General features: G+C 38.7%; 1 non-coding gene across 1 annotated transcript; it reads left to right on the top strand.

Annotated features, from left to right (window-relative positions):
• The first annotated feature begins 295 nt into the window (after positions 1-295).
• LOC131634358 (small nucleolar RNA R71) lies at positions 296-402 on the top strand. Its single transcript, XR_009293525.1, has one exon. It is a non-coding gene; the product is annotated as a small nucleolar RNA R71 (small nucleolar RNA).
• The last annotated feature ends 21,858 nt before the right edge of the window (positions 403-22,260 follow it).

Genomic DNA, 22,260 nt, shown 5'->3' on the forward strand with positions numbered 1-22,260 from the left:
AGCGGTGGCTGAAGGAGTGATGGTTAAATTCTCGATCTTTTGAGTTAAAGCGTCTACTTTAGCGTTAACGCGGTCTATACCACTTATTTCGTACATTCCTCCTTTGGTTTGGGCTTTCTCTAGAGCGGCTCGTTCTCCTCCCCATTGGTAATGGTTTTGTGCCATGTTCTCTATGAGTTTGTATGCTTCATCATGGGGTTTGTCCATTAATGCTCCGCCAGCAGCGGCATCTATAGTCATTTTAGTGTTATATAAGAGACCACCATAGAAGGTATGGATGATCAGCCATGGTTCGAGTCCATGATGAGGGCATATTCTAAGCATGTCCTTGTAACGTTCCCAAGCTTCGAAGAGCGATTCGTTATCTTTCTGGGTAAATCCGTTGATTTGACCTCTAAGCATAGCAGTTTTGCTAGGCGGAAAGTATCTCGCTAAGAATACTCTCTTCAATTCGTCCCACGTAGTTATGGAATTGGAAGGCAGGGATTGAAGCCACGCTCTCGCTCTATCTCTCAATGAGAAAGGGAAAAGGCGTAATCGAATAGCTTCGGAACTAACGTTGTTGGCTTTGATAGTGTCGGCGTATTGCACGAACACAGATAAATGGAGATTGGGGTCGTCTACAGGGCTTCCAGAGAATTGATTCTGTTGAACAGCTTGGACCAGTGAAGGTTTCAGTTCGAAATTGTTTGCCTCAATCGCAGGTGGTGCGATACTTGAATGCGGTTCAGCGCGCGAAGGAGCGGCATAGTCTCTAAGAGGACGAATAGCAGCCATCTCTAACTTCGGGGTGATTTGATTGATTTGATCAGTAAAAATCAATTCCTGATTAATCGGAATTTCTGCTACTTCGGGAAGGTTGCGAGCTCGACGTTTAACGTTAATGAAACGTTCGATCTCGTTAATTTGTTGTATTAGGTCTCCTCCTTCTGAACGAGTATTTGGCATACAATCGTTCAAAGAGAAAGGGAAGAATTGTCCTAGTCTCTACGGTGTAACAGTGAGTTACGATATCGACTTAAAAATAGTCCCCGACAACGGCGCCAAAAACTTGATCGCGACTTTACGTGTCTATAAATCTGATAACTGCAAGTGCACAGTCGTGTTGTGTAGTTTTAAAAGATATCGAATCCACAGGGACTATGAATCGATCTACCGTTATCTAAGGTTACTATGTAAAGCTAGGAGTACTAAAATTTCGATTGTTCCTAAGGGAAAGTGATTGTGAGAAAATAAAGAATAATAATAAAAGACAGGTATCAGTATGTATTTCGTTTAACTAAAGGTAATCCGAAGGTCCATTGGCTTTTGCATAATTAAATTAAAAATCTTTACTAATTCCAATTGATTAAAAATCCTCGTCTCAAACTTTCGCTCTGTTGATTCAGACTACTATCCTAATCCTAATGTACACTTTCGCCATCCCATTAGATTTTAGAAGAGCTTTTTGGAAACAATGTAATTAATAAAATGCCTATTTTACGAGGTCGTTATCTATTTAAATCTCCTAATCTCAAACTTTCGCTCTGTTGACTCGGAGCAAGCTAATAACCCTAACGTACGCTTTCGCCATCCCGCTCGAGTGTAGAAACAATTTTTGAAAATAAATAAGTTCCAATTAGTCTTAATACGCTTTCGCCATCCTTAAAACTAATGTCCTATGTCTACTATCCAGTTAAAATCCTCAAACTTTCGCTCTATTGGTTTTAACCTTTGACCGTCCTAAGCCCTCAAACTTTCGCTCTATTGGTTTTAGGACTTACTAATTAAACTAGACATATAAACCAAAAATAAGTGATAGTTAATAAAACATAATTTAAGCCAATTTATTTCGGATCCCTACGGTTAACTTACTTTACATACCGACACCTTTAGTAATTTAGCCAGACATATTAATATGATTAAACATGCATAAATCGGTTCGGCTCATAATATTAGACATATTAAATGGAATATAATATATCATGCAATAATAATATAAATAAAGGCGGTAAATAAAAAACCTGAATTAAAATAAATCTGGATTGAATTGAATCTTGAAGTACTCGAACTTCCACCACAGGTTGGCTGGATCGTTCTTCGGAATTTAAATGGCAGAAAATAAAAAACAATGAAATAAAGCAATAAATCTAACGTAAGGCTAGATCTACGAAAAGTTCACAACAATTTCCAGTATAGAAATCGTTGTGAGAAAATAAACGGTTAAATGAAAGCAGAATAAGGAAAAGCAGTTCGCGGTACAATTTCGGCAGCACTTCGTTGGCAGGAAATCGGACAGATTGAAGTGAAGTGACAGGTCATATTTATAGGAGGGGCTTTGCAGTTGCTTTGCGTGAAAAGGGGAGCTTTTTGCAGACCAGGACGTGGAGACGTGCGTCTCCTATTCTTCAGGAGGCAGCTTGACTGACTTGAGACGTGCGTCTCAAGTGGAGAAGATGTAGGAACATGGAGACGTGCGTCTCCCTTTGCTGACGTGGCATAGAGGGCGTGGAGACGTGCGTCTCCACTTGCTGGGCAGGTTTGGGCCACGCGCCTTTGGTTCCATGGTGGGCTGAATATCTCTTTTGGGCCTTTTGGGTCCTAATTGCACCTGTCATACCCCAAAATTTGCCCACATTATTTCTCCTATTCAAGTTTCAAATCCATATGCAAAGCTCCTAGACAAATTCTTCTGCACAAAGGCTCTGAACTAGGGTTTGATTAATTCAAGAGGAAATCACTGAATCAATGGTTCCAAGGCATCTCATATGTCTCAACATATCCCACATTACCTCCATGACAAGTATCAAGGCCTATCTCAAAGCATTGGTCATTCAAAAGCTCAGAAAGTCAACAGTCGACTATTTAACCTAAAAAGTCAACTGTGGTCAAAGCAAAGTCAAAACTCCTGATTTTTTGTCAAGATCCTCATATTGAAGTATCATTCACCATTTGATCAAGAATTGATCATGATGATGCAAGGAAAGATCAGAAAAGTCAAAAGTCAAGAGTTACTATTTTGGGCATGAACTGAAAAAGTCAACCAAACTTTGAAAATTCACCAAATATTCATACTTTATCAGAAAAATTCCCACCAAAGCTCATTTTAAAGGGAATTCACTCCTCCATCCAATGGTCCAAGAATCAGAGCTCATAGGTCAATGGTTTGAGAGATATGACTTCATACATTATAGGTCCTTTTCAAAAGTCAACAAAAAGATACTTCTTTCAAAAGGACATAAAATAAGCATGGAAAATGATTTTGATATAGGACCAAAGACATTGGTTAGAGGACTCTCCAAGGTTTCTAAAAAGTCCTAGAACACTTCCATACCTCAAAAATCGAGGGAGATAGGCCTTGTCAAAGTTGGACTATTTTGGAGGGAAAAATGTGAAGGAACTTGAATATTTTTGCAAATGGGCCTAAGCTTTTGAGATCCAATCTTGCTCCCCAAGCCATATAGAAGATCCAAATCCATTTGCCACGAAATTTTGATCATTATTTGATTTTTTATTGAATTTATATTCATTAAAATATAATTTAAATCAAGTAAATCAAAGAAATTTGAGAAATTTGATTTAGTTATATTTTCCAATCATATTCAATCACCATTTAAACAAAATATCCAATCAATTTTCGTGCAAAATATAATTGGAAAGAGATTGGATCAAATGAGCCAAATTTGGAAGCTTTTAACAAAATTTTCCAATCAAATTTTTCAAGATTGAAATCAAAGATTCATGGGCATTCAAATCAAAATAACAACCCTAATACATTCCATTATATAAGTAGAAGGATTGCAGACCTAAAGGGGACGAAATTTGGGCTGCAAAGAACCCTGCTCAATTCCTTCAAAGTTCAAAGAAAGTCAAAATTTGGTTTCTAAGAAGGAGCTCGATTCAAGGCATTTGGAGATTCCAGAAACATTCCTGAGACATCCCTGAAGGATTCTCCATCATTCTCCAAGGTTGCAGCCCTCGGAATCGTGCCCAATCACTCGCGGTTTGTGCTTACTTTTTCACATTCGATCCTAATAACCCCTGCATATTTAGCATGATTCAGATGCATATTCGTGTTCATAATGATAATTGCAATCTTTCTGGATAGTTTGGTTGAGTTTGAGCATAGGTACACGGTTTCGCCATTAACGAGCCTCTAAGCTCCGAATTAGGGTTTCCTAAATTAGCCACGATTAGAGCTTGAAACAGGTACCAATCGATTCGTATGGATGATACAAATCGATCCATGGCCTTGCCTTTTATTTTTATTGCGTATACGAGGTTTTCTTGAGTACAGGGGCTATGGCTACGCTTTGCGTCCGTAGGTAAATGTCTGGGCAAGTTTAGACGACGAATGGAGGAAGAAGACACAGACGTGTCGCCTCCTGATAGGCTCGTCCACGCGCGCGCAGAAATTTGAAACGCCGGAGGATCTAGTGTGCGTTGGCTCACACGCATACGATGCGCCTCATCCAGCCAGCCATGAGATCTTCGTCTCATTCAATCCAACGCCTCGAAACTGCCAGTGTACCATGATCCATCATAGATGCGCCACACAGAATCAAACAGCTAAGTTTTCTATTTTTTTTTATTTTTAATTATACAATCTTTTATTTATTTATATTTATATATATATATATATATATATATATATATATATATATATATATATGTTTTTATTTGTTTATAAAAAACTATATATATTATTTTCAAAACTTTTTATTTCTACTAATAATAATATTTATTTTTGTTATTTTCCTTTATACATTTATTTTTTTCATTTTTTTATTTTTTTATTTTTATTTCTTTTCTTCTTTAGTTATTTATAACAATTAATATTTATTTTATTTAATTATTTTATTTTCTTAATATCATATATCTATTTATTTTAATTAATATATTTTCAATAATCCATATACGCTTTCTTTTAATTCCAAAAATTCATAAAAAATACCTGTGTGTCTGATTTTGTTAATTAGGTCGCGAGACCAATAATTAATTAAATTGTCTACGTTATTTTATTCAATTCGTACCCTAATCAGGGTTTACGAAAATCATTCCCTACACTAAATATTTCTTTTTCTGTGCCTTTTCAGGGTTGACTCTTCAAAAACATTCCGACTACGCGCCAGGTCAAATACGAAGCTAAGTATTTTATTTATTTTAAAATTCAAAGTCTATTTTGTGTCCTGTTTGATTTTAGGGTTTGCCCTTTTATGCTTTCTTGAACTGTGCATACATTCATCTATTTTTTTGCCTTGCCTTTTTCAGGATTACCCCCGAGGCTTCCCGCCAACCATATCAGATCAAATTCGAAGCTAAGTGCCTACTTACTTTGCTTATTTTAATTTTCTTTATATCTTTATTTTTTTAGAGTTAATAGCATTTGCCTCTGAACTGATAATGCACTCACCTTATTTTTGTTTGCCATTTTTCCCACTTTTTCAGGGTTTGCCTAATGCCAAAGCTACGAATAATTGGTAACCCTAAACTCAAATCTTAAATTATTACTTGTGTCAAACCCCATTGGGGATCCGCTGGTTTCATTGTCCCCTTCCCCTTTATTGCTTTATTATATACTGCGTGGTTAGTAATCTTAGGGAGTGCAAGCCTTAAACTGAATTAGAATAACTAATTAAAAGATAAATATCTGAACATAATCACGTGATTGTTGCACACACGCACCCTTTTGGGTAACCTCTCTGTTGCCTGTTGCCTTGTTGCCTGTTGCCTTGTTGCCTGTTGCCTTCGTGTTTTTGCAGAATAAGCCACGTCCCTCGAATTCGAAGATACCTCAGCCATGCTGCCTCGAATACTAAAGGTCATACGACCCTAAATGATGCTGCCTTCGGTACACAATATGACCTCGACCCTCGGAAGTTGCCTACGGAAAAAGGCTGAGGTATCTTCTGGCTGCCTACGAAAAATGGCTTATTCTGATCCTTGCCTTAGACTACCTGCCCTTCTATGGCATGGGACAGTCTTATGGCAAAGGATGCTTCGATGACCCTTCAACCTCCAAACGAAAGGCTTCCTGCCCTCTTATGGCAAGGATAGACCCTTTCATTCTGAAAGGCAAAAAGAGACCTATCATCTGAGTTTAAGGTAATTGCCCCTAATTGCCTTGCAATGCTCAAACCTTTTTATTATATTCTTTCTCATAATTTTTTCAAAAGGGCTACGCTCATTTATGAGCTAAAGTCCCTATCTCTTTCATCTACATTTTCTAAACAAACGAGCAAGCAAAGCAATTAAGAGCCCATGGAAAACCATGGATGCAAAGGGTGCCTTACACCTTCCCTTTGCATAAATTACCCCCCGAACTCAGATTTCTTTAAAAGGTTTTTTTCTGTTTCTTTTAGCCTTTCTGAATTTGTTTGGATAAAATAAAAGTCGGTGGCGACTCATGCTTAACCGCAACATTTCGATCGATAAAAAGTCAGTTCACCGTATTACAGAACTGGCGACTCTGCTGGGGATTAAATTCGATAAAAGAGGGGTTACCTTAAAAGTTTAGGATTCACTTAATTGTTTTCTATTGTCTGCTTTGCTTGCTTTATTTTTCAGGGGCGTTTTGGGAATTAAGTGATGGACGAATCCTATTCCCGGATTCAAGAACCCTTAAGATTAGGAGTGGCATAGTCATGGAGACCCCCCTTGTGCATGCTTGGGGTTGGTCAAAATGAAGTTCACACTTGAGTTAGGCCTCCACTGGTTATTGTGTACCTCTTTTGCATGAGAGAGGTTTATGCATGTATCTTTGGGTGCGTCGGAGCTCAAGGACCTTTAGTTACCCTTAACCCATCCTGGCTTTTAGGAACGTAGTGGGAGGGCTATTCTTGGTGCATGCCAAGTTATGGTCGCTACCCGATACTACAGCTCAGATAAGTTTCTTCTTAAAGTATCATTGCATGGTATGCATGTACCATGTTCGAGGGTGCTTTAGAGGGGGCTGACAATTCTGGGTCACTTGGTAGAACCCGCTGCTGAAATCTCTTTATCCATAGAAATACCCTTGGGAAGGACACCTGATCAGACTCCATGCAAGCCTTAAGCCAAAGACTGTGTGACTTGTGTGACTTGCTTGACTGGTGTGACTTGTTTGTGTTTACTACTAACCTTCATTTCCTCGCAGGTTTTGTTGAAAGGACTTGTTTGTCCTTACCATCTCACGCTATGCCTGATGAACTGCATTCGCATAACATTCATGACATCATGACACCATAACATTGCATGTTTACTAACCCTTTCAAGGATCTTAGGAATTTAGAGCGCACAATTTCAGGTGCTCTTATCAAGGGCTGAACTCTTATCAAGGGGCAAGAGGATTTACTTTCCTCTCGCCACATGCCTTCCAATTCAGAGACGCTGTACCTATCAAGGGGCAAGAGGATTTATTTTCCTCTAGCCATATACTTTCAAATTCAGAGGTATCCCGAATCAGAGGCGATGACCCACTCGATATGGTGAGCTTGATTCTCAAAGAAGGATGTTCCAAGATGAAAGTCAGAGTTCTTCAGACAAGGCTGCGACCAATTTAATTTCTATATGTCATGATCTAAATTTCCTAAAGAACCTTGAAAGTATTGCATTTGCATTCATAACATCGCATAACAGGTTTCTTACAATAGGTCTCTCATCCTCCCTCGCTGTTTATTTCAGCATCATGGATCTCGAACAATCTGTCAAAAATCTTCAGGCTCAGAATAACCAGTTCCGGAAAATAATCTTTCACTTGGCCAAGGGGCAAGAAGAACTAAAAGCACTTTTGATCGAGAAGGAGAGGGATCGACATAAGCGTCAAGGTGGTCAAGATAATCAGAGATCCAAGCCTAAGCAATCATTTTCTCTGTTACCCATGCCGCTGTCTCATGTTCTGCAACAACTGCTCAATCAGAACTTAATAACTTTATTGGCTCCATATTCATTTCCTGCTAATCCTACTACTGGGTACAAGTACCATGCGAGATGTGCTTATCATTCGAATAGTCCTAGTCATGATACAGAGGATTGTTGGCAACTGAAGCACAAGATTCAAGACTTAATTGATGAAAAGATCATTGGTTTCAATTCACCTGAGAAACCTCCTATGGCTAAAATTGTGCACAACCCGAAAGGTCGTAATGAACATAACCTATCCGCTGGGGCATTTCCACAACAACAAAGACACAAGCCAGATGCACCTAAGCGTCAGTTCACGAAGATCAACATGTCACTGGCTCAGGCATTACAACACTTGTTGAAAGCAAACTTGATTACTGTGAGGGATCCTCCTGTAAAGCCCAACACTTCCGCTCCTAGCTATAAGCCCAATGCGAGGTGCGCATACCATTCCAATAGCCCTGGACATGATACAAATGATTGTTGGCCATTGAGGAACAAGATTCAAGATATGATCGATGCTGGTGAAATTGAATTCCCTCATTCCAAGACTCCTGTAGTGATCACTGCTCCCATGCACAATCACGACAAGACTGATTAATGTCAGAGTGGATGAACTTTAAATCATTAGCTTTACTTTCATTTGCAATTTCTATTCTATTTGTTTAAACATTCGAATTATGATAGACATTATATATTTTAATAATCATCATCAGTGCATTGCATATGTTTGTCTTGAATAAATTATTTCGTTACCACTCATTTTAAAATTATGTCTTTACTTTGCATGTGTTTTATAATTTCAACTCCTGCTAAGTTGTAGGCCTTTTAAGGGAGGATGACGAAAACGATACCGCAACCTTATACAGTATGCTTTTGAACGGACTATGTTGACGATGTACAGGCATTGTTTCAATTCCTAAAACAGTGGAGATATAAGGATGTTAATCCCTCGTTAACCCCTTTGAGCCTAAGAAGTAGAAGTTTCTTTCTTGTACTAATTAAAACCCTTGATCATAACCTGGGGCAGGGTAGTTCTCAGTTAATTTGGCTGTGCATTCTATTTTAAGAGAATCATTCAGTACATCTTTCAACAAAGGTTTCAATCACAAACGTTCAACCGCACACATCAAAGAAGTGTTGGAAATGTCAATCAAAAGACAAGGACGGTTCATTAATCATCAAACAAGGCAGTCAATAGCTTTCAAAAAGAAAAAATGGAAAAAACATATATACAAAGAAAAGCCTGCTAAGTCAAAATCAAAAGATGACTTAGGCAAAAATCAAGGCATCCCGCTGACTGTAATCTCAAAAATAAACAGTTCAGGCAAAAGTTAGGGATATCAAAAAGATGAAAACAGAGAAGTCAATAAATTCCTGAACAACACAATGTTGTGACTACCAAAAGGAAGAAGTGACTGCCATCTCAAGAAGTTCTCTTTGTTTGTGAACCACCATTATTATCAAAGGTGCAAATCCAAAAGTCTCTTGGAACCTGAATGCATAAGTTGAATTAACTGAGCTTAGGACTGAAGAACATCACGAAGAAGGGGATGGGTATAAATAAATTTTGAGCCATTATCCTTTGTTTCTTAAACCGCGAACCAAGCCACGTTACAACCCTTGAAAGTCCTAATTGAAGCATGGTTAGTTCGAAAGCATACTGTCACCAAAAAGGTATCCCGACTCCTTAAGGTTTGCTAAAATGCTGAGTCGATATTTCGCTTCTACAAAAATAGCATGTTTTTACAAATATCACGCTTTTACATCTCTTGTTTTAAATGTTTTTTTCAAAAATTCAAGACAAACGTATGCATTGCATCTCATGAATTCATTATTAAACGTATTCTGCTACATAATTTCAAATGTTAGCATCAGAAAGAACTTGCACAGGGTACAACTAATGACTGAAAGTTATCCCGACAGACAATATTACTCCAAAAAGCAATGTCCCCTACGTATACAAGGGGCATGACATGTTTTGCCCAATCAATCTGGGGCAATCAAGTCAAGATTCGAACAATCTCTCAAAATGCCAAGTGGAAGTCAAACTATTTCCCGGTCAATCTGGGGAATCAAGTCAAGATTCCGAGAATCTCTCAAAGATGCCAAAAACAATCAGGGGCATGCATCCAAATAAATCTTAAGCTATTTCCAATCAATATGGGGCATTGTCCTGGACCAATGGTTACTAAAGGGGCATGTCGCCCATAAAGTCCTCGCGAGGCGAATCTTACCAAAGTTCCTGCTAACTGGGGCAAATCTATGCAAGTCCAGTTTGACATCTTCGATCAACACTCATTGGCACGTTCTAATCAACACAGATCCAGGAATGACAAGTGCTATAATACTGGGGGCAACTCTCAAGACACCCATGTCCCCCCACAGAGCCAGGTTCATAAAATCACATCCCCAACAGAGTTGACATCTTCAACACCACCGACACGTTGTTCTTCTCCAACATGGGTTACTAATATCTTTCATCCCCAGTCAGGATCCATCAAATTACTATTCATCCCCAAGCAGAAGTCATAAATCCCCAGCTAAACATCTTCAAGACAAGACCAGACGTCAAAATCACAAAGATACAGAGATTTATTTTCTCAATCAAGACTACATAAATCACATATCATATGTCATAAACGTATTCATACATTGCATACATTACCTCGTAATGAATTCATCCATAACATACAAAGTTTCTCATTTATTTTGAGGGACTCATTACATAATACATGCATCATGACATTGCATAACTATACCTATTGCAGGATACAGGTACCGACAAATGAACGAAATCTCCAACTTTCCAAGATCTAATTCAGCTACTACGAATGGTACTGACACGGTCAACGCTCGAAGATCTAATTCATTTACCACGAACGGTAATGACACGATCATTTTCAAAGATCTAATTCAGTTACTACGAACGGTACTGACACGGTCAACTCTCAGAGATCTAATTCTATCATCACGAATGGTGTAGACACGATCACTGACCTTCCCAGTCTAATTCAGTTACTACGAACAGTGCTGACACGACAAGAGAATCTAATTCTATCATCACGAACGATGTAGACACGATTATCTCTCCAAGATCTAATTCGGTTACTACGAACGGTACTGACACGATCAACTCTCAGAGATCTAATTCCATCATCACGAACGGTGTGGACACGATCAACTGTTTCCTAAGTCTAATTCAGTTACTACGAACGGTGCTGACACGATCGACCTTCAAAGATCTAATTCTATCATCACGAACGGTGTAGACACGATCATCTTCCAAAGTCTAATTCAGTTACTACGAACGGTGCTGACACGACCAACTCTCCAAAAATCTAATTCATCTACTATACGATCAACATTCAAACAATTACTTCTCAAACACTTCAGTCTCGACACCTGGATGGCATCTTTAAGCCCATCTCCAACAAATATTCCTCAATACAAAAAACGCCGACCTAACGCACGGTTTTCCAGACATCTACGGATGCAATTTGGATCAGTCTAACGCACGACTTATCCATCAACCTAACGCACGGTTTTCCAGACATCTGAGGATGCAATTAAGAATGATCTAACGCATGATTTATTCTTCGGCCTAACATACGGCTTTTCCAAACATCTGATGATGCAAACTAGAATAGTCTAACGTACGATCTATTCTTCGACCTAACGCACGGTCTTCCAGACATCTACGGGTGCAAATTGGGTAGTCTAACGTACGGCTTATCCATCAACCTGACGCACGGTTTTCCAGACATCTGAGGATGCAATCAAGATTAGTCCAACGTACGACCTATCTTCAGCCTAACGCACGGTTTTCCAGACATCTGCGGATGCAAACTGTCTAACATATGACACATTCTAACTCTCAAGCTTATCAAGTCAGATGGCATCTTTAAGCCCATCTCCGACAAAAGTCCCTATTTCAGCTAGGGCAAATTTCTTGGTATTCTAGTGTTCAATCATCTTCCACCTTCAGATACTGAATGGCATACAAACCACTCTACATCTTCAGGTTTAAGATAATTGAACAGGGGCAGCTGTCATACCCCAAAATTTGCCCACATTATTTCTCCTATTCAAGTTTCAAATCCATATGCAAAGCTCCTAGACAAATTCTTCTGCACAAAGGCTCTGAACTAGGGTTTGATTAATTCAAGAGGAAATCACTGAATCAATGGTTCCAAGGCATCTCATATGTCTCAACATATCCCACATTACCTCCATGACAAGTATCAAGGCCTATCTCAAAGCATTGGTCATTCAAAAGCTCAGAAAGTCAACAGTCGACTATTTAACCTAAAAAGTCAACTGTGGTCAAAGCAAAGTCAAAACTCCTGATTTTTTGTCAAGATCCTCATATTGAAGTATCATTCACCATTTGATCAAGAATTGATCATGATGATGCAAGGAAAGATCAGAAAAGTCAAAAGTCAAGAGTTACTATTTTGGGCATGAACTGAAAAAGTCAACCAAACTTTGAAAATTCACCAAATATTCATACTTTATCAGAAAAATTCCCACCAAAGCTCATTTTAAAGGGAATTCACTCCTCCATCCAATGGTCCAAGAATCAGAGCTCATAGGTCAATGGTTTGAGAGATATGACTTCATACATTATAGGTCCTTTTCAAAAGTCAACAAAAAGATACTTCTTTCAAAAGGACATAAAATAAGCATGGAAAATGATTTTGATATAGGACCAAAGACATTGGTTAGAGGACTCTCCAAGGTTTCTAAAAAGTCCTAGAACACTTCCATACCTCAAAAATCGAGGGAGATAGGCCTTGTCAAAGTTGGACTATTTTGGAGGGAAAAATGTGAAGGAACTTGAATATTTTTGCAAATGGGCCTAAGCTTTTGAGATCCAATCTTGCTCCCCAAGCCATATAGAAGATCCAAATCCATTTGCCACGAAATTTTGATCATTATTTGATTTTTTATTGAATTTATATTCATTAAAATATAATTTAAATCAAGTAAATCAAAGAAATTTGAGAAATTTGATTTAGTTATATTTTCCAATCATATTCAATCACCATTTAAACAAAATATCCAATCAATTTTCGTGCAAAATATAATTGGAAAGAGATTGGATCAAATGAGCCAAATTTGGAAGCTTTTAACAAAATTTTCCAATCAAATTTTTCAAGATTGAAATCAAAGATTCATGGGCATTCAAATCAAAATAACAACCCTAATACATTCCATTATATAAGTAGAAGGATTGCAGACCTAAAGGGGACGAAATTTTGGCTGCAAAGAACCCTGCTCAATTCCTTCAAAGTTCAAAGAAAGTCAAAATTTGGTTTCTAAGAAGGAGCTCGATTCAAGGCATTTGGAGATTCCAGAAACATTCCTGAGACATCCCTGAAGGATTCTCCATCATTCTCCAAGGTTGCAGCCCTCGGAATCGTGCCCAATCACTCGCGGTTTGTGCTTACTTTTTCACATTCGATCCTAATAACCCCTGCATATTTAGCATGATTCAGATGCATATTCGTGTTCATAATGATAATTGCAATCTTTCTGGATAGTTTGGTTGAGTTTGAGCATAGGTACACGGTTTCGCCATTAACGAGCCTCTAAGCTCCGAATTAGGGTTTCCTAAATTAGCCACGATTAGAGCTTGAAACAGGTACCAATCGATTCGTATGGATGATACAAATCGATCCATGGCCTTGCCTTTTATTTTTATTGCGTATACGAGGTTTTCTTGAGTACAGGGGCTATGGCTACGCTTTGCGTCCGTAGGTAAATGTCTGGGCAAGTTTAGACGACGAATGGAGGAAGAAGACACAGACGTGTCGCCTCCTGATAGGCTCGTCCACGCGCGCGCAGAAATTTGAAACGCCGGAGGATCTAGTGTGCGTTGGCTCACACGCATACGATGCGCCTCATCCAGCCAGCCATGAGATCTTCGTCTCATTCAATCCAACGCCTCGAAACTGCCAGTGTACCATGATCCATCATAGATGCGCCACACAGAATCAAACAGCTAAGTTTTCTATTTTTTTTTATTTTTAATTATACAATCTTTTATTTATTTATATTTATATATATATATATATATATATATATATATATATATATGTTTTTATTTGTTTATAAAAAACTATATATATTATTTTCAAAACTTTTTATTTCTACTAATAATAATATTTATTTTTGTTATTTTCCTTTATACATTTATTTTTTTCATTTTTTTATTTTTTTATTTTTATTTCTTTTCTTCTTTAGTTATTTATAACAATTAATATTTATTTTATTTAATTATTTTATTTTCTTAATATCATATATCTATTTATTTTAATTAATATATTTTCAATAATCCATATACGCTTTCTTTTAATTCCAAAAATTCATAAAAAATACCTGTGTGTCTGATTTTGTTAATTAGGTCGCGAGACCAATAATTAATTAAATTGTCTACGTTATTTTATTCAATTCGTACCCTAATCAGGGTTTACGAAAATCATTCCCTACACTAAATATTTCTTTTTCTGTGCCTTTTCAGGGTTGACTCTTCAAAAACATTCCGACTACGCGCCAGGTCAAATACGAAGCTAAGTATTTTATTTATTTTAAAATTCAAAGTCTATTTTGTGTCCTGTTTGATTTTAGGGTTTGCCCTTTTATGCTTTCTTGAACTGTGCATACATTCATCTATTTTTTTGCCTTGCCTTTTTCAGGATTACCCCCGAGGCTTCCCGCCAACCATATCAGATCAAATTCGAAGCTAAGTGCCTACTTACTTTGCTTATTTTAATTTTCTTTATATCTTTATTTTTTTAGAGTTAATAGCATTTGCCTCTGAACTGATAATGCACTCACCTTATTTTTGTTTGCCATTTTTCCCACTTTTTCAGGGTTTGCCTAATGCCAAAGCTACGAATAATTGGTAACCCTAAACTCAAATCTTAAATTAATACTTGTGTCAAACCCCATTGGGGATCCGCTGGTTTCATTGTCCCCTTCCCCTTTATTGCTTTATTATATACTGCGTGGTTAGTAATCTTAGGGAGTGCAAGCCTTAAACTGAATTAGAATAACTAATTAAAAGATAAATATCTGAACATAATCACGTGATTGTTGCACACACGCACCCTTTTGGGTAACCTCTCTGTTGCCTGTTGCCTTGTTGCCTGTTGCCTTGTTGCCTGTTGCCTTCGTGTTTTTGCAGAATAAGCCACGTCCCTCGAATTCGAAGATACCTCAGCCATGCTGCCTCGAATACTAAAGGTCATACGACCCTAAATGATGCTGCCTTCGGTACACAATATGACCTCGACCCTCGGAAGTTGCCTACGGAAAAAGGCTGAGGTATCTTCTGGCTGCCTACGAAAAATGGCTTATTCTGATCCTTGCCTTAGACTACCTGCCCTTCTATGGCATGGGACAGTCTTATGGCAAAGGATGCTTCGATGACCCTTCAACCTCCAAATGAAAGGCTTCCTGCCCTCTTATGGCAAGGATAGACCCTTTCATTCTGAAAGGCAAAAAGAGACCTATCATCTGAGTTTAAGGTAATTGCCCCTAATTGCCTTGCAATGCTCAAACCTTTTTATTATATTCTTTCTCATAATTTTTTCAAAAGGGCTACGCTCATTTATGAGCTAAAGTCCCTATCTCTTTCATCTACATTTTCTAAACAAACGAGCAAGCAAAGCAATTAAGAGCCCATGGAAAACCATGGATGCAAAGGGTGCCTTACACCTTCCCTTTGCATAAATTACCCCCCGAACTCAGATTTCTTTAAAAGGTTTTTTTCTGTTTCTTTTAGCCTTTCTGAATTTGTTTGGATAAAATAAAAGTCGGTGGCGACTCATGCTTAACCGCAACATTTCGATCGATAAAAAGTCAGTTCACCGTATTACAGCACCCCTCTTTCGCTTCAGCATTCCTTTTTCGTCTTTTAGGCATAAATATCGGTCATTTAAGCTCTATTTTCTTTCCTTTTCGCAAATAGTCGTAATTGAAGTGTAAAACCTGAAACAAAGCAAAAACACGCGTAATATCATAATAAATTAAAATAATAAACAGAAAATGCTATAAATATCTATGGATTTTAAGCTAAATATACGATATAAAATCGTGTTATCACGCTCTGGGCTTGTCGGACATCTCCAAAAGAAGCTACAAATACAACTCCTTTCCAGTTGACGTTTGGACATGATGCAGTACTCCCAATTGAGATATGTTTGCAATCGGTAAGAATACAAAGACAAGCAGACATTCCTCCCAACGTATACTGGGAGTTAATGATGAATGAGTTAGTAGATTTGGACGAAGACAGACTTCGGGCACTGGAAATGATAAAAAGGCAAAAGGAAAGAGTGTCCAGAGCATATAATAAAAAGGTGAAAGGTAAAACTTTTGTTAATAATGACTTAGTTTGGAAAGTTATTTTACCTATAGATCGAAAGAATCAGGCACTTGGTAAATGGTCCCCACATTGGGAAGGACCCTTTCGAATCTTGAAAGTATTCTCGAACAATGCTTACGAAATTGAAGAATTAGCAGAAGATCGTAGGATCTTAAGAGTAAACGGGAAATATTTGAAGAGATATAAACCAAGTATGTACGAAGTAAGGATTGCAAAAACGTAGATACTCAGGGTACTACGAAAAGCCAAAATGGTCAGGCATGTGTCAAAACATATACGCTACGTTGATCAAAATGGCTTTGCGATCAGAATAAATTTTAAATGAAAGGAAAAGAGTCTAAGGAGACACCAAAAGTGGTTTTCATTTAAAAGCATGGAAGTACATGCATTACAAGGGATCCAAAGAACAGGATCCAAGATTACAAAAAAAAAAAAAAAAAAAAACCCTAAGGAAAAAACTAGCTAGTTGATCCTTTGGTCCAAGCCTTCCAAGGACAGCACAGGCGAAGGTTCAGCTTCGAACAAATCCCTGGCTCCAGAGCCACGCACCCGCCTCACTACACCTTTCTTCAGGAAAATGTAACTGAGGAGTCTCCCGTAGGGAAGACAAGTCACACTCCCTCGACGGTCAACACCGATAGACACAGCTTTAACAAGTCCTTTAAAGATCATTAAAGGAATGTTAATTTTCCTCCCTCGAAGACCACAGAGGATGAACTCCAAGTCTTCAACCATGGTGTTGTTTTCATCGATCCGCCGAGGTTGGAAGTTCCCCACGAGCATCTGGTGCCAGATCCTGATGACTTTGGCACTGAAGCGATCATTGTCCATAAGAGTTCTCAACATGAGATGAGTAGTCATGCTGAAACTGTTGTCATCAAAAGTTTCACCAGAGTTATTGCATCTTATTAAGTTGGCAATAGTGGTGGGAGTGATGCTGAGACGAGCGTGTCGAATTTCAGAATCAATGGTGGTCCTACCTTCAGGATCTATGCGTAAAGACGCATTCATCCAGAATTCTGCCACCATGTTGGGGTAAATAGCACCCTCCAAGACTTCTTCAAAATAGAAGTCCAGTTCTTGGTTGACAAAGAGATTTTCGATGTTGATAAAATGACGAACAAGTTCATCCTCAGAGAGTCTGAACTCGCCTCTGATGAGGGCTTTGATGTCATTAAAGAAGAGAGGTTCAGCCATTGCAAGATAAGAAAGGTGTTCTGAGAGAGAAGTTGTGTGTTTTCTTTGGATGTGTTTGGTTTGGAGAGAAAGCGCATGAATGAAGAAATGAAGACAATATTTGACCCTTTATATAGACTGGGAATACTGAAGGGTGGTTTTTAATTGTTAATGAGTGATTGGACTGCGGTTGGTTTTCCAAAGAAAGAAGTTATGGCTTCCTCCGTTTCCCGCCCTTGGAAGTTGAGAAGTAATCATGAAACTGATGCACGCACGTCTTAAACCGACGTTTTGGAAAAAGTGACGTCACTGTTTAATAATGATTATGGCTAGAGAAGGGGAAACGTCAAGTCTAGAGGCAAGGATGCTGCGAAAGATGTTCAGGTTCTACACGTTGCATTAAATAAAAAGCACTGTAGAGAATCTAAAGATATATTTTGGCAGAAATGTTTAGATTCGCTAAAGGTAATGCTGGCAAACATTATAGATATAAATGGGAGTCAAGCATACAAATATTATGAGTCTACAGTAGTTTCGATTACAAAACAAAGGTGCAACAAGTAATAGGACTGAAAACATCTAGTTAAAATCCTTAGGGAGATCCGTTTTGATCTTCAAGTATTGAGTCTCCCACGAAGACATACGAAGCTCAATTAGTGCCCGTTGTTTCTTCAATCTTTCGATTTCTGGCACTAATTTCTGTGCAGTCTCGAAATGTCTAATTCCCGACTGCACCACTTTGAGCAAATCTTGTTGGTTAGATTTTTGTATGGCTGCCTGACAACGTTCAGCTTCTTTTATCTTGTCCTCGAGTGCCTTTATCTCTTGTTTCCAGGAGTTGATGCTTTTCTCATAATCATCAAAGGCCTTCTGATTTTCTGAATGTTTAAGCTTGAGGGCCTCACCTTGTTTCGTTGCGTCCACAGCAGAGTTCCATGAAGAGTCATGAGAGGCCATTGTCTCAGATAGCTCTTTTTCGACATTTTGCTTTCGAAGAATGTTGGCCTGGAGTTGCTCGAGTAGAGAGCCTAACAGAACAATTACCTCTGAAACTTCTGTGGAAACTTGAAGCAAATCTACCTTCTTTAGAAGTTGATTTAAGTTGTGGTTCTTAATAGGTTCCCGGTTGAGGACGTCTACAAGATTGACCCCAAAAAATCTCTCTTTTATATGTCGGAGGAGGCTAGGAATATCTTCTTTATCACTAGATTCTACAGTTGCAGCTGGAGAGACATTAAGTTCCGAAGGCGAAGAAGTATTCGCATCCATGATGGCCTTTAAGAAACTAAGAGGATCAGTTTGCTTAAGTTGTTCCAGCTCCAAATGAGTAGGCTTCACGGGGGCAAGCGTCGAAGTTGTCTCAGGAATGGTTTTCATATCAAGAGTCGAAGTCCCTTGAGGATCTTGTTTTTCTGGTTGAGAAATTTCTTCCATAGAATCTTGCTCCGACGCAGTATCTTCACTATCATGTGTTTGGGGGTTCACATTGTCGCTGCCTGAGAATGGGTGATCTTCTTCCAAATTTTTGTCTTGATGAGTAGGTGGGGATTCGTCAGTGGAGTGACTTTCTTCGACTGGTTCATTAGGCAATATGGTAGCAATTGGCCTAACATCTTCAAAGACTGGCGAGAGAACATGAGTTTGATTTTGAGAGGTACCTATGTTAAACAGAGCAAAGTTAGTCATAAAGATAAGCCTTTGAGGGGTTTAGTCGACGAAAGTTGAAGTTTGACAATTACCGTAAAGTTTGTCAACATTAATGGTAAAGCCATGGTCCTTGAAACCTGAAGTGGCAGTGCCAGCGTCTTCCTGCAATAACAAGGTAAATGTCAGTTTAATTATTTGGTTAAGATCACAAGATAATATGTGGGGTGGAACCCAAATACCTTGGTTGGGATGTTGTCTGGACTTGAATTATGACTTTCCACAACGAAAGCATTACTAGCAGTTTTCAAAGGAGACTCTTCAGAGGACGCCTTATCACCAGGAGAAACAGTTTTAGAGGGGCTTATCCTTTTCCCTTTTCTTGAAGGGGTAACAGCTTTTTGTCTCTTCTTGTGTCCTTGTCTAGTTTGGGGAGGGGATTTATCTTCGCCATCTGAGGCAGTTGTCGAGGAAGCTTTCCGCTTCGAACCTGTGGGGGGTTTCGAGCTCTGGCAAATAGACGATAAGTAAGATGGATACTACTCACAGATTGTACAAAAGCAAGAATATGAGATGAGTATGTACCGTGGGCTTCTGGCCAGTAACGATGGAATCACTTTCACTTGGTTTGTTGCTCTTAGATGTCCCAAAATCTTTTTGGGCAGAAGCTTCCTTGATCTTCCTCCTTCGTGCAACAGCTGTAGTTGAAACTGAAATCAGTATATCAGCAAAGAAAAGAAAAGTCAGTCGAAAAGATTGTCTTAATCCAAACCTTCAGGTATTGGGGTCAGGACACGAACATGTTTAAGATCTATATGAAGGTGTCCTTTGAAAGTATCCAAGGTATGCTTAGTCGGAACCACTCGTTCAGCGCGTTTTTTGGTACTCTCTCGAAGAATTTTGAGAGCATTCCCACACACAAACCAGTCTAGGAAAGGAGGACTTAGAGCCACACCAAAATCAGCACTTGGTAGTGGAGGGAATTTTGGAGGATTAAGTTTGAAAGCCACTTCATAACGTAGTTCTGGTCAAACATACGAGGGCAACTTCAACTTATCCAGTTTGGCGGAAAACTTTTCGCGCAAAATGACTGCAGCCTCACGAACGGTCCGACTAAGATCATCAGGCCTGTAGATAGTTTCAAAGAATTTTTGAAAAGCTTGGGTTTCTTTAATATGAGTTGAAGTACCTTTTTGAAAATTCTCCTGCACATCAGTAAAAGCTGCAGTTAGTTCTTTAGCAAGGCTATCAGCATCAAAGATTTGGGAGCTATAATAATCCGTCCACCATTGATGAAAGTCTGGTGTAGAATAAAAAGCAGGTTCGAAAGAGACAGGGGGAAGATTGGTGGTGCCAACGTATTTGTTGATTTTTGCTTTACATTCTTCTTCAGTCAAGTACAAGGTATGGAAACACATATGGTTTCTTTTCTCATATAAACACTTGGGTTTTATTTGAACCAACCCAAACTGTCTCGAGACCAAATTTGGTTGGTAGCACATGAGAATACATTGACCTTTTGATGGTCGAAGGCGATGGGAAAATAACCTTGGAGTCAGAAAGGCTTTCCAAATTTCCATAGACTCAGTTTGTTGATCCTGAGATGTTGATGGAAATTTTCGAGTAAACCATTCAGGATCTATTGTTCTGTGTACAAAGGGGGCCATAGAAGGATCGAACTGGTTACGCTGGGCAAACATCATTGAATACGCCAAGAAGTGTTCACGAAGCTTTCCAATTTCTTCTTTTGGAGTTAGGTAAGCTAACCTGGTCCCTTCTATAGTTCGATTCATGATTTTTCTATCCTCCTCATTGACGTTTCCTCGAAAGGGAAGATGGGTTTCGAATGTAGCATTAAGCCATAGTTGTAATAGCCAGAAAGGGCCAGCATAAAGTAAACTACCGGATTTGAAATTCTTGGTGAGGGTTGCAGCTTCGCTGAGGTTTTCATAAAGAGACCCTAAAAGCAGTTGGCTGAGGTTGAGCTTTTTTCCAGCATGCAACTGATTAGCCATGCAAAGGTATCTCTTTGCAACTTGAATAGATCTTGAGCAGAAGGCACATCGTGAAAGCCATAGCGCTAGAAAAGCAATATGTTCTTCATCGGATACTGCCGTTTCGGTGGTAATATGATGCTTCTGGATGAATGCAGTATAAGTGACTTGTGAGTCATTAAAACCAATAGTATCATTATCCATTTCGTTAGGATCGAAGGTTTCGCCAGTTGGTCGAAGTCTTGTAATCGCAGCCACATCAAAAAGAGTAGGGGTAACCATTCCACAGGGGAGATGGAAAGTGTTGTGAGAAGCATCCCAAAAGTGAACCGCTGCTACTAACATGGGTTGGTTGTATTCTAAACCTGTCTTTGACAGTTGAATCAAATCGTATATTCCTAACGATTTCCAGAAGGATTCTTTCTGTTTCTCTACTTTTTCTAACCAGGCATAGTACAAGTCAGGATCTTTGGCCAAAGGAATTGACCTAAACACTTTTACAGAGTTGGTCATATAGTTTAACCTAATTTTCGCTAAAGCTAAAGGAGTTACAGTTGGGGTTTCTTCCATGTTAGCGGATTTTCCTGAGGGAGAACAGCCATCTTCATCTGTCCTAATTTTGCTAACTAATGGTCTAGTCTTGTAATAAGCAGGGAAGAATTTATTCAGAGATGGGATATTTTCACCTGGTAATGGACCCATAAAGGCGAGAGATTTTCCAAAAAGTTCAAAGGGAATGATTACCTGGGAAGCGTAAATAGCGCGTATTTCTTCGGTGTTAGGGTTTTGAACGTTCTCTTGTTCCCCAGACCGTGTTGTTGATTGGAGCTTCAGAGTAGGTTGAAGAACATTTGAAGATGAAGCCATAGAGAAATTTCTGATTAAGAGAACGAGATTTTGAAGAAATTGAAGATGTTTAGTTTTTTGAAGAAGATGAAGAAATAGGAATGAAAGGTTGTGTAGAAGTGCAAGACCAAGTATTTAAAGGTTTAACGGAAACCCTTTTTAAATCTTTTGGGTAAAATCCAAAGAACACGTGGCGGCTGGTGATTTAATCCAACGGCGGTCGAATAAAGTTAGCTTCACTCCTAGTATGTAGGAGTAATGATCAAGAAGTAAGGTTAAAACGTGGGAATGTAAGTTATGAGAAGACATCTTTGAAAATGACAAAACGTTTCGGAAACAGGGTCA

This window comes from Vicia villosa, unplaced genomic scaffold (genome assembly GCF_029867415.1).
Source record: "Vicia villosa cultivar HV-30 ecotype Madison, WI unplaced genomic scaffold, Vvil1.0 ctg.001282F_1_1, whole genome shotgun sequence".
In the NCBI taxonomy this organism is placed as follows: Eukaryota; Viridiplantae; Streptophyta; class Magnoliopsida; order Fabales; family Fabaceae; genus Vicia; species Vicia villosa.